We start from the raw sequence: 14,074 nt of genomic DNA, 5'->3' as shown, positions 1-14,074 counted from the left end.
GAATATGAGTTTCTTAGCTTCATTTTGAGCTATTTTATCACATTCTTATTCTACTTTTTGTGGAAAAAAGAGTATTTTTCGTATTGCACATGTATAGTTATTCTGTCACGATCTCTTTAGCAGTATGCATTGCCTATTGCCCAAACCATTATAGGTCTACACTGGGACATTCACCCCTCCTAAATTCTTCAGGCCTATTATGTGGCATGAACAGCGGAGGATAGAACGAAGTGGCGAACCATGGCATCCAAAGCCTCAAAGGGACAAGGAATCATATAATAATATAATATTATATGCTCAGACAGTTCATTCCATTAATACAGTAGGCAACAGTCTATTGAGGTGAACTTCAATCCAGGGGGCTCAATAGAAACTGCTTTGAAACTTTGTAAGGCACATGGGCCCAATTAAAGTATTAAACGCACAATGGCCCTATGGAGCCATTCACACAACCAGACTGTTTACCTTGATGCAAACATGGTCCAATTATTATACAACTTCATGCATGAGTGATTAAACACTTTGAGGTGGACAGGTGAGGTGATACTGGGCACTTCCTGTGTATAGGCTAACTGAAGAGGTAGGAGTATCAACAACACAAGTAACTGTTCCAATTGTTACTTATTCTCAAATTAGTTGATGTCACAACAGTCACTTAATTAGTACAGTGCCTATAAGCAATATAAGCATAGTGCAGTGCCTAGTGCGAAGTGTGAACAGAGTACACATGAAGTGATCGTTCTTGGATGTGAATCATCATTTGGATCTGAGCGGACTAATGTGGCATGTATAATATGACGAACCATAGTCCTAGGAGGCACCAACAGTTTGATACGAGTCCATTCTCTAGATAATGGAATTATGCATCTCGATAGGAAAATAAAGTTGGTTGATTTGAGCATCCAATATATTATTTATTTGAATTATTTATAATAGTCTAATCGGTAAACTCACAAGTTATAGATCATAGCTGTTCTTTGGATGTAACCCAACCCCCTACCATAAGGTGCCATTTTCTTGTAGATTCTATGCTCCTCCACAAGTTCCACATGAGTTTTTAATTATGAGGTTTATTATGAGGTAAATTATAATTTGAGGTTTTTCCCGGTTTTTCCCAGTTTTTCCCACTTATAGGTGGGAAAAACCTCCCGGTAAAAACCGGTAAAAAACTTGTTTCTACCGGGGCGGTAAAAACCGCCCGGTAAAAACCGGCCAACCCTGGCTGTGTGTGTATTTTCTAGGATCAATAGTGGTGTCTAACACTTCTGTTACACCTCATTCGAAACTAGGTCAGATTACCGGCATTAGACGTTTCTTTTTGCATGAGTCTTCACACCCTTTAATGATTTGATTAATAATGTCTATCAACGAAAAGTACAAATCACTCAACTGTATGAGATTTTTATATGTGTAGTTCCTCAAAATTGAAATGATCTCAAAGTATTTATTTTTTGTGACTACGCATCGTACACTGAAGCAGAATTAGGCCACAAAATGTATTCCGTGTCAAGTTCTTTCATACCCCTGCCTACACTGACGCATTCGTCAATAAGCTAACTGTAATGTTGGCCTAAGTATACATTTATTGACTTTTGATGCTGTTTGCTTTGCTCTGAGCCGCTAAGCTCTGACAGGTCAGTCTCAGAGAGTAGTGGTATCATATTAAGGTAATTTTGGTTACTTTTAGGGAGTAACATTTTCAAATACCAAGAAACTTGCAAAACTGGGGGAAGGCTTTTAAAAAAACACAATTTGATCAGCACATATCTGTAATGGATTCAAATTCATGGAATATATAACTCTCCTTCACTGCAAAAAGTTTAGGTTCCCTTCTGGAGGTGCGTCAATTGCGGGGGTGTGTCAATTATGAAACCTTCACTATATATCCTAGCAAAGTAATGAGTGCAAAGAAGACTGATTATAACTAGACGAAAACAAAGTATGTTAAAAGACTCTTTGGTTACTTAGTGGTTGGAAATAAATAAACAAAGTCATTCATCTTAATACTTCTTACCTACTGTACCACAGCAACTGCTGGGAAAGTTGGTTGAACCTCTGGAAGTATCAAGATCATGAGCCTACCAGCCTTATGCAATACAAAGTTTGATGATTCCAAATACTCCATAAATCGCCATATGGTACTATAAGCTTAAAGATAAGTCACCAAGAAAAAGTCTTTAGTTTTACCACGAAATGGAACTAAACGCTACATTATTATAGCTGCAGTACAGCAGTGTACAGAATGGGATTTCGTGGAACCAGTCCATGTATTATCCGATTAACGAAAACAATTGGCGAATTTTAGCCAAATTTCTCTTCAAAGGCCAAGTCATTCTGTTGTGATAAACTAATGAGTTGCTCCTGACAATTCCTCCTGGAGCTTCGGTGACTTCATTTTTCCATCCCCCCCCCCCCAAATTTGCGTCACGAAATATGAAAATGAAAGAACTTTTCGACGAACATCCCGCTGCATTAATAACTCCGGTGAATGAATCTGGTGATAAATCTGAATCCTGGGATGAATTCTGGGATTAATCTGAATCCTGTGATGAATCCTGTGATGAATCCTGTGATGAATCCTGGGATAAATCTGAATCCTGGAACGAATCCTATGATGTATCCTGGGATGAATCCTGTGATGAATCTGAATCCTGGGATGAATCTGAATCCTGGGATGAATCCTGTGATGAATCTATTATCTAAATCCTCTGATGAATCCTGGGATGAGTCCTGTGATAAATCTTAATCCTGGGATGAATCCTGTGATGAATCTCAATCCTGGGATGAAACCTGTGATGAATCCTGTGATGAATCCTGGGATAGCTTCAGGTTGGTAACTTTGCGATCCGCGTTATGGTGGCATACTCCTATTAGAGTCTGTATCAATCCGCCCGATTGTTCGCCTTCAGGAAAAGTGCCAAAAAGCGGCTGGGGAACATCTTTTGTGACCTGTTATCAATTATAATCTAGTTTTTATGGCTTGCATGTTGAAAAGCATCAATGGAAGTACATGTGGTGAGAAAAGTGGGTCAATTGAGGAAATTTTAGACCCCTTTAGGCCTCCCAGGAGCAGCGTAGGAAATTTGTTTACCAATGAGTGAAGAGGTTTGTTTACAAGTGACGAAAAGTTCCGGCTCGGAAAGCAAAAAATCTACATGGTCATTATACGGAAAATTGATAGTGCCATGAAAGGCCAACTTGTCAGCTATGCGGTGATGGGTAGCGTTTAGCTAGTGAAAACTTCTATCTAGACTTAGAGACCACATGACTGGGCGTATACTACTATGGGAACATAGACTTGTCAAATCGTTTCCTATGGAACGCCTAAAGGGCTGTAATTTTTTTGATGATTCACTATGTCGTCGAATATAATTTGACTGAAACTGAGATATTAGGCCGATTAAGCTCCCCGTGCAGGCACTTGCTGTAAAAGATCGGGAAAAGACGTCATCACCCGGGGTTCGAACCACGGATGCAAAAGAGAGTCTCGATCATCAGCTCGTACAGTGCGCCGAGCCATCGCGCCACTGTATGGACTGAGATATTAGGTGGATTAACTAATACTTACAGCTCCCCGTGCAGGCACTTGCTGTAAAAGATCGGGAAAAGACGTCATCACCCGGGGTTCGAACCACGGATGCAAAAGAGAGTCTCGATCATCAGCTCGTACAGTGCGCCGAGCCATCGCGCCACTGTATGGACTGAGATATTAGGTGGATTAACTAATACTTACAGCTCCCCGTGCAGGCACTTGCTGTAAAAGATCGGGAAAAGACGTCATCACCCGGGGTTCGAACCACGGATGCAAAAGAGAGTCTCGATCATCAGCTCGTACAGTGCGCCGAGCCATCGCGCCACTGTATGGACTGAGATATTAGGTGGATTAACTAATACTTACAGCTCCCCGTGCAGGCACTTGCTGTAAAAGATCGGGAAAAGACGTCATCACCCGGGGTTCGAACCACGGATGCAAAAGAGAGTCTCGATCATCAGCTCGTACAGTGCGCCGAGCCATCGCGCCACTGTATGGACTGAGATATTAGGTGGATTAACTAATACTTACAGCTCCCCGTGCAGGCACTTGCTGTAAAAGATCGGGAAAAGACGTCATCACCCGGGGTTCGAACCACGGATGCAAAAGAGAGTCTCGATCATCAGCTCGTACAGTGCGCCGAGCCATCGCGCCACTGTATGGACTGAGATATTAGGTGGATTAACTAATACTTACAGCTCCCCGTGCAGGCACTTGCTGTAAAAGATCGGGAAAAGACGTCATCACCCGGGGTTCGAACCACGGATGCAAAAGAGAGTCTCGATCATCAGCTCGTACAGTGCGCCGAGCCATCGCGCCACTGTATGGACTGAGATATTAGGTGGATTAACTAATACTTACAGCTCCCCGTGCAGGCACTTGCTGTAAAAGATCGGGAAAAGACGTCATCACCCGGGGTTCGAACCACGGATGCAAAAGAGAGTCTCGATCATCAGCTCGTACAGTGCGCCGAGCCATCGCGCCACTGTATGGACTGAGATATTAGGTGGATTAACTAATACTTACAGCTCCCCGTGCAGGCACTTGCTGTAAAAGATCGGGAAAAGACGTCATCACCCGGGGTTCGAACCACGGATGCAAAAGAGAGTCTCGATCATCAGCTCGTACAGTGCGCCGAGCCATCGCGCCACTGTATGGACTGAGATATTAGGTGGATTAACTAATACTTACAGCTCCCCGTGCAGGCACTTGCTGTAAAAGATCGGGAAAAGACGTCATCACCCGGGGTTCGAACCACGGATGCAAAAGAGAGTCTCGATCATCAGCTCGTACAGTGCGCCGAGCCATCGCGCCACTGTATGGACTGAGATATTAGGTGGATTAACTAATACTTACAGCTCCCCGTGCAGGCACTTGCTGTAAAAGATCGGGAAAAGACGTCATCACCCGGGGTTCGAACCACGGATGCAAAAGAGAGTCTCGATCATCAGCTCGTACAGTGCGCCGAGCCATCGCGCCACTGTATGGACTGAGATATTAGGTGGATTAACTAATACTTACAGCTCCCCGTGCAGGCACTTGCTGTAAAAGATCGGGAAAAGACGTCATCACCCGGGGTTCGAACCACGGATGCAAAAGAGAGTCTCGATCATCAGCTCGTACAGTGCGCCGAGCCATCGCGCCACTGTATGGACTGAGATATTAGGTGGATTAACTAATACTTACAGCTCCCCGTGCAGGCACTTGCTGTAAAAGATCGGGAAAAGACGTCATCACCCGGGGTTCGAACCACGGATGCAAAAGAGAGTCTCGATCATCAGCTCGTACAGTGCGCCGAGCCATCGCGCCACTGTATGGACTGAGATATTAGGTGGATTAACTAATACTTACAGCTCCCCGTGCAGGCACTTGCTGTAAAAGATCGGGAAAAGACGTCATCACCCGGGGTTCGAACCACGGATGCAAAAGAGAGTCTCGATCATCAGCTCGTACAGTGCGCCGAGCCATCGCGCCACTGTATGGACTGAGATATTAGGTGGATTAACTAATACTTACAGCTCCCCGTGCAGGCACTTGCTGTAAAAGATCGGGAAAAGACGTCATCACCCGGGGTTCGAACCACGGATGCAAAAGAGAGTCTCGATCATCAGCTCGTACAGTGCGCCGAGCCATCGCGCCACTGTATGGACTGAGATATTAGGTGGATTAACTAATACTTACAGCTCCCCGTGCAGGCACTTGCTGTAAAAGATCGGGAAAAGACGTCATCACCCGGGGTTCGAACCACGGATGCAAAAGAGAGTCTCGATCATCAGCTCGTACAGTGCGCCGAGCCATCGCGCCACTGTATGGACTGAGATATTAGGTGGATTAACTAATACTTACAGCTCCCCGTGCAGGCACTTGCTGTAAAAGATCGGGAAAAGACGTCATCACCCGGGGTTCGAACCACGGATGCAAAAGAGAGTCTCGATCATCAGCTCGTACAGTGCGCCGAGCCATCGCGCCACTGTATGGACTGAGATATTAGGTGGATTAACTAATACTTACAGCTCCCCGTGCAGGCACTTGCTGTAAAAGATCGGGAAAAGACGTCATCACCCGGGGTTCGAACCACGGATGCAAAAGAGAGTCTCGATCATCAGCTCGTACAGTGCGCCGAGCCATCGCGCCACTGTATGGACTGAGATATTAGGTGGATTAACTAATACTTACAGCTCCCCGTGCAGGCACTTGCTGTAAAAGATCGGGAAAAGACGTCATCACCCGGGGTTCGAACCACGGATGCAAAAGAGAGTCTCGATCATCAGCTCGTACAGTGCGCCGAGCCATCGCGCCACTGTATGGACTGAGATATTAGGTGGATTAACTAATACTTACAGCTCCCCGTGCAGGCACTTGCTGTAAAAGATCGGGAAAAGACGTCATCACCCGGGGTTCGAACCACGGATGCAAAAGAGAGTCTCGATCATCAGCTCGTACAGTGCGCCGAGCCATCGCGCCACTGTATGGACTGAGATATTAGGTGGATTAACTAATACTTACAGCTCCCCGTGCAGGCACTTGCTGTAAAAGATCGGGAAAAGACGTCATCACCCGGGGTTCGAACCACGGATGCAAAAGAGAGTCTCGATCATCAACTCGTACAGTGCGCCGAGCCATCGCGCCACTGTATGGACTGAGATATTAGGTGGATTAACTAATACTTACAGCTCCCCGTGCAGGCACTTGCTGTAAAAGATCGGGAAAAGACGTCATCACCCGGGGTTCGAACCACGGATGCAAAAGAGAGTCTCGATCATCAGCTCGTACAGTGCGCCGAGCCATCGCGCCACTGTATGGACTGAGATATTAGGTGGATTAACTAATACTTACAGCTCCCCGTGCAGGCACTTGCTGTAAAAGATCGGGAAAAGACGTCATCACCCGGGGTTCGAACCACGGATGCAAAAGAGAGTCTCGATCATCAACTCGTACAGTGCGCCGAGCCATCGCGCCACTGTATGGACTGAGATATTAGGTGGATTAACTAATACTTACAGCTCCCCGTGCAGGCACTTGCTGTAAAAGATCGGGAAAAGACGTCATCACCCGGGGTTCGAACCACGGATGCAAAAGAGAGTCTCGATCATCAGCTCGTACAGTGCGCCGAGCCATCGCGCCACTGTATGGACTGAGATATTAGGTGGATTAACTAATACTTACAGCTCCCCGTGCAGGCACTTGCTGTAAAAGATCGGGAAAAGACGTCATCACCCGGGGTTCGAACCACGGATGCAAAAGAGAGTCTCGATCATCAGCTCGTACAGTGCGCCGAGCCATCGCGCCACTGTATGGACTGAGATATTAGGTGGATTAACTAATACTTACAGCTCCCCGTGCAGGCACTTGCTGTAAAAGATCGGGAAAAGACGTCATCACCCGGGGTTCGAACCACGGATGCAAAAGAGAGTCTCGATCATCAGCTCGTACAGTGCGCCGAGCCATCGCGCCACTGTATGGACTGAGATATTAGGTGGATTAACTAATAGCTACAGCTCCCCGTGCAGGCACTTGCTGTAAAAGATCGGGAAAAGACGTCATCACCCGGGGTTCGAACCACGGATGCAAAAGAGAGTCTCGATCATCAACTCGTACAGTGCGCCGAGCCATCGCGCCACTGTATGGACTGAGATATTAGGTGGATTAACTAATACTTACAGCTCCCCGTGCAGGCACTTGCTGTAAAAGATCGGGAAAAGACGTCATCACCCGGGGTTCGAACCACGGATGCAAAAGAGAGTCTCGATCATCAGCTCGTACAGTGCGCCGAGCCATCGCGCCACTGTATGGACTGAGATATTAGGTGGATTAACTAATACTTACAGCTCCCCGTGCAGGCACTTGCTGTAAAAGATCGGGAAAAGACGTCATCACCCGGGGTTCGAACCACGGATGCAAAAGAGAGTCTCGATCATCAGCTCGTACAGTGCGCCGAGCCATCGCGCCACTGTATGGACTGAGATATTAGGTGGATTAACTAATACTTACAGCTCCCCGTGCAGGCACTTGCTGTAAAAGATCGGGAAAAGACGTCATCACCCGGGGTTCGAACCACGGATGCAAAAGAGAGTCTCGATCATCAGCTCGTACAGTGCGCCGAGCCATCGCGCCACTGTATGGACTGAGATATTAGGTGGATTAACTAATACTTACAGCTCCCCTTGCAGGCACTTGCTGTAAAAGATCGGGAAAAGACGTCATCACCCGGGGTTCGAACCACGGATGCAAAAGAGAGTCTCGATCATCAGCTCGTACAGTGCGCCGAGCCATCGCGCCACTGTATGGACTGAGATATTAGGTGGATTAACTAATACTTACAGCTCCCCGTGCAGGCACTTGCTGTAAAAGATCGGGAAAAGACGTCATCACCCGGGGTTCGAACCACGGATGCAAAAGAGAGTCTCGATCATCAGCTCGTACAGTGCGCCGAGCCATCGCGCCACTGTATGGACTGAGATATTAGGTGGATTAACTAATACTTACAGCTCCCCGTGCAGGCACTTGCTGTAAAAGATCGGGAAAAGACGTCATCACCCGGGGTTCGAACCACGGATGCAAAAGAGAGTCTCGATCATCAACTCGTACAGTGCGCCGAGCCATCGCGCCACTGTATGGACTGAGATATTAGGTGGATTAACTAATACTTACAGCTCCCCGTGCAGGCACTTGCTGTAAAAGATCGGGAAAAGACGTCATCACCCGGGGTTCGAACCACGGATGCAAAAGAGAGTCTCGATCATCAGCTCGTACAGTGCGCCGAGCCATCGCGCCACTGTATGGACTGAGATATTAGGTGGATTAACTAATACTTACAGCTCCCCGTGCAGGCACTTGCTGTAAAAGATCGGGAAAAGACGTCATCACCCGGGGTTCGAACCACGGATGCAAAAGAGAGTCTCGATCATCAACTCGTACAGTGCGCCGAGCCATCGCGCCACTGTATGGACTGAGATATTAGGTGGATTAACTAATACTTACAGCTCCCCGTGCAGGCACTTGCTGTAAAAGATCGGGAAAAGACGTCATCACCCGGGGTTCGAACCACGGATGCAAAAGAGAGTCTCGATCATCAGCTCGTACAGTGCGCCGAGCCATCGCGCCACTGTATGGACTGAGATATTAGGTGGATTAACTAATACTTACAGCTCCCCGTGCAGGCACTTGCTGTAAAAGATCGGGAAAAGACGTCATCACCCGGGGTTCGAACCACGGATGCAAAAGAGAGTCTCGATCATCAGCTCGTACAGTGCGCCGAGCCATCGCGCCACTGTATGGACTGAGATATTAGGTGGATTAACTAATACTTACAGCTCCCCGTGCAGGCACTTGCTGTAAAAGATCGGGAAAAGACGTCATCACCCGGGGTTCGAACCACGGATGCAAAAGAGAGTCTCGATCATCAGCTCGTACAGTGCGCCGAGCCATCGCGCCACTGTATGGACTGAGATATTAGGTGGATTAACTAATACTTACAGCTCCCCGTGCAGGCACTTGCTGTAAAAGATCGGGAAAAGACGTCATCACCCGGGGTTCGAACCACGGATGCAAAAGAGAGTCTCGATCATCAACTCGTACAGTGCGCCGAGCCATCGCGCCACTGTATGGACTGAGATATTAGGTGGATTAACTAATACTTACAGCTCCCCGTGCAGGCACTTGCTGTAAAAGATCGGGAAAAGACGTCATCACCCGGGGTTCGAACCACGGATGCAAAAGAGAGTCTCGATCATCAGCTCGTACAGTGCGCCGAGCCATCGCGCCACTGTATGGACTGAGATATTAGGTGGATTAACTAATACTTACAGCTCCCCGTGCAGGCACTTGCTGTAAAAGATCGGGAAAAGACGTCATCACCCGGGGTTCGAACCACGGATGCAAAAGAGAGTCTCGATCATCAGCTCGTACAGTGCGCCGAGCCATCGCGCCACTGTATGGACTGAGATATTAGGTGGATTAACTAATACTTACAGCTCCCCGTGCAGGCACTTGCTGTAAAAGATCGGGAAAAGACGTCATCACCCGGGGTTCGAACCACGGATGCAAAAGAGAGTCTCGATCATCAGCTCGTACAGTGCGCCGAGCCATCGCGCCACTGTATGGACTGAGATATTAGGTGGATTAACTAATACTTACAGCTCCCCGTGCAGGCACTTGCTGTAAAAGATCGGGAAAAGACGTCATCACCCGGGGTTCGAACCACGGATGCAAAAGAGAGTCTCGATCATCAGCTCGTACAGTGCGCCGAGCCATCGCGCCACTGTATGGACTGAGATATTAGGTGGATTAACTAATACTTACAGCTCCCCGTGCAGGCACTTGCTGTAAAAGATCGGGAAAAGACGTCATCACCCGGGGTTCGAACCACGGATGCAAAAGAGAGTCTCGATCATCAGCTCGTACAGTGCGCCGAGCCATCGCGCCACTGTATGGACTGAGATATTAGGTGGATTAACTAATACTTACAGCTCCCCGTGCAGGCACTTGCTGTAAAAGATCGGGAAAAGACGTCATCACCCGGGGTTCGAACCACGGATGCAAAAGAGAGTCTCGATCATCAACTCGTACAGTGCGCCGAGCCATCGCGCCACTGTATGGACTGAGATATTAGGTGGATTAACTAATACTTACAGCTCCCCGTGCAGGCACTTGCTGTAAAAGATCGGGAAAAGACGTCATCACCCGGGGTTCGAACCACGGATGCAAAAGAGAGTCTCGATCATCAGCTCGTACAGTGCGCCGAGCCATCGCGCCACTGTATGGACTGAGATATTAGGTGGATTAACTAATACTTACAGCTCCCCGTGCAGGCACTTGCTGTAAAAGATCGGGAAAAGACGTCATCACCCGGGGTTCGAACCACGGATGCAAAAGAGAGTCTCGATCATCAGCTCGTACAGTGCGCCGAGCCATCGCGCCACTGTATGGACTGAGATATTAGGTGGATTAACTAATACTTACAGCTCCCCGTGCAGGCACTTGCTGTAAAAGATCGGGAAAAGACGTCATCACCCGGGGTTCGAACCACGGATGCAAAAGAGAGTCTCGATCATCAGCTCGTACAGTGCGCCGAGCCATCGCGCCACTGTATGGACTGAGATATTAGGTGGATTAACTAATACTTACAGCTCCCCGTGCAGGCACTTGCTGTAAAAGATCGGGAAAAGACGTCATCACCCGGGGTTCGAACCACGGATGCAAAAGAGAGTCTCGATCATCAGCTCGTACAGTGCGCCGAGCCATCGCGCCACTGTATGGACTGAGATATTAGGTGGATTAACTAATACTTACAGCTCCCCGTGCAGGCACTTGCTGTAAAAGATCGGGAAAAGACGTCATCACCCGGGGTTCGAACCACGGATGCAAAAGAGAGTCTCGATCATCAGCTCGTACAGTGCGCCGAGCCATCGCGCCACTGTATGGACTGAGATATTAGGTGGATTAACTAATACTTACAGCTCCCCGTGCAGGCACTTGCTGTAAAAGATCGGGAAAAGACGTCATCACCCGGGGTTCGAACCACGGATGCAAAAGAGAGTCTCGATCATCAGCTCGTACAGTGCGCCGAGCCATCGCGCCACTGTATGGACTGAGATATTAGGTGGATTAACTAATACTTACAGCTCCCCGTGCAGGCACTTGCTGTAAAAGATCGGGAAAAGACGTCATCACCCGGGGTTCGAACCACGGATGCAAAAGAGAGTCTCGATCATCAACTCGTACAGTGCGCCGAGCCATCGCGCCACTGTATGGACTGAGATATTAGGTGGATTAACTAATACTTACAGCTCCCCGTGCAGGCACTTGCTGTAAAAGATCGGGAAAAGACGTCATCACCCGGGGTTCGAACCACGGATGCAAAAGAGAGTCTCGATCATCAGCTCGTACAGTGCGCCGAGCCATCGCGCCACTGTATGGACTGAGATATTAGGTGGATTAACTAATACTTACAGCTCCCCGTGCAGGCACTTGCTGTAAAAGATCGGGAAAAGACGTCATCACCCGGGGTTCGAACCACGGATGCAAAAGAGAGTCTCGATCATCAGCTCGTACAGTGCGCCGAGCCATCGCGCCACTGTATGGACTGAGATATTAGGTGGATTAACTAATACTTACAGCTCCCCGTGCAGGCACTTGCTGTAAAAGATCGGGAAAAGACGTCATCACCCGGGGTTCGAACCACGGATGCAAAAGAGAGTCTCGATCATCAACTCGTACAGTGCGCCGAGCCATCGCGCCACTGTATGGACTGAGATATTAGGTGGATTAACTAATACTTACAGCTCCCCGTGCAGGCACTTGCTGTAAAAGATCGGGAAAAGACGTCATCACCCGGGGTTCGAACCACGGATGCAAAAGAGAGTCTCGATCATCAGCTCGTACAGTGCGCCGAGCCATCGCGCCACTGTATGGACTGAGATATTAGGTGGATTAACTAATACTTACAGCTCCCCGTGCAGGCACTTGCTGTAAAAGATCGGGAAAAGACGTCATCACCCGGGGTTCGAACCACGGATGCAAAAGAGAGTCTCGATCATCAGCTCGTACAGTGCGCCGAGCCATCGCGCCACTGTATGGACTGAGATATTAGGTGGATTAACTAATACTTACAGCTCCCCGTGCAGGCACTTGCTGTAAAAGATCGGGAAAAGACGTCATCACCCGGGGTTCGAACCACGGATGCAAAAGAGAGTCTCGATCATCAGCTCGTACAGTGCGCCGAGCCATCGCGCCACTGTATGGACTGAGATATTAGGTGGATTAACTAATACTTACAGCTCCCCGTGCAGGCACTTGCTGTAAAAGATCGGGAAAAGACGTCATCACCCGGGGTTCGAACCACGGATGCAAAAGAGAGTCTCGATCATCAGCTCGTACAGTGCGCCGAGCCATCGCGCCACTGTATGGACTGAGATATTAGGTGGATTAACTAATACTTACAGCTCCCCGTGCAGGCACTTGCTGTAAAAGATCGGGAAAAGACGTCATCACCCGGGGTTCGAACCACGGATGCAAAAGAGAGTCTCGATCATCAACTCGTACAGTGCGCCGAGCCATCGCGCCACTGTATGGACTGAGATATTAGGTGGATTAACTAATACTTACAGCTCCCCGTGCAGGCACTTGCTGTAAAAGATCGGGAAAAGACGTCATCACCCGGGGTTCGAACCACGGATGCAAAAGAGAGTCTCGATCATCAGCTCGTACAGTGCGCCGAGCCATCGCGCCACTGTATGGACTGAGATATTAGGTGGATTAACTAATACTTACAGCTCCCCGTGCAGGCACTTGCTGTAAAAGATCGGGAAAAGACGTCATCACCCGGGGTTCGACCACGGATGCAAAAGAGAGTCTCGATCATCAGCTCGTACAGTGCGCCGAGCCATCGCGCCACTGTATGGACTGAGATATTAGGTGGATTAACTAATACTTACAGCTCCCCGTGCAGGCACTTGCTGTAAAAGATCGGGAAAAGACGTCATCACCCGGGGTTCGAACCACGGATGCAAAAGAGAGTCTCGATCATCAGCTCGTACAGTGCGCCGAGCCATCGCGCCACTGTATGGACTGAGATATTAGGTGGATTAACTAATACTTACAGCTCCCCGTGCAGGCACTTGCTGTAAAAGATCGGGAAAAGACGTCATCACCCGGGGTTCGAACCACGGATGCAAAAGAGAGTCTCGATCATCAGCTCGTACAGTGCGCCGAGCCATCGCGCCACTGTATGGACTGAGATATTAGGTGGATTAACTAATACTTACAGCTCCCCGTGCAGGCACTTGCTGTAAAAGATCGGGAAAAGACGTCATCACCCGGGGTTCGAACCACGGATGCAAAAGAGAGTCTCGATCATCAACTCGTACAGTGCGCCGAGCCATCGCGCCACTGTATGGACTGAGATATTAGGTGGATTAACTAATACTTACAGCTCCCCGTGCAGGCACTTGCTGTAAAAGATCGGGAAAAGACGTCATCACCCGGGGTTCGAACCACGGATGCAAAAGAGAGTCTCGATCATCAGCTCGTACAGTGCGCCGA

This window comes from Apostichopus japonicus, chromosome 12 (genome assembly GCF_037975245.1).
Source record: "Apostichopus japonicus isolate 1M-3 chromosome 12, ASM3797524v1, whole genome shotgun sequence".
NCBI classification, from domain to species: domain Eukaryota; kingdom Metazoa; phylum Echinodermata; class Holothuroidea; order Aspidochirotida; family Stichopodidae; genus Apostichopus; species Apostichopus japonicus.
The sequence above is the reverse complement of the archived record's forward strand: the minus strand, read 5'-3'. Positions refer to the sequence as shown.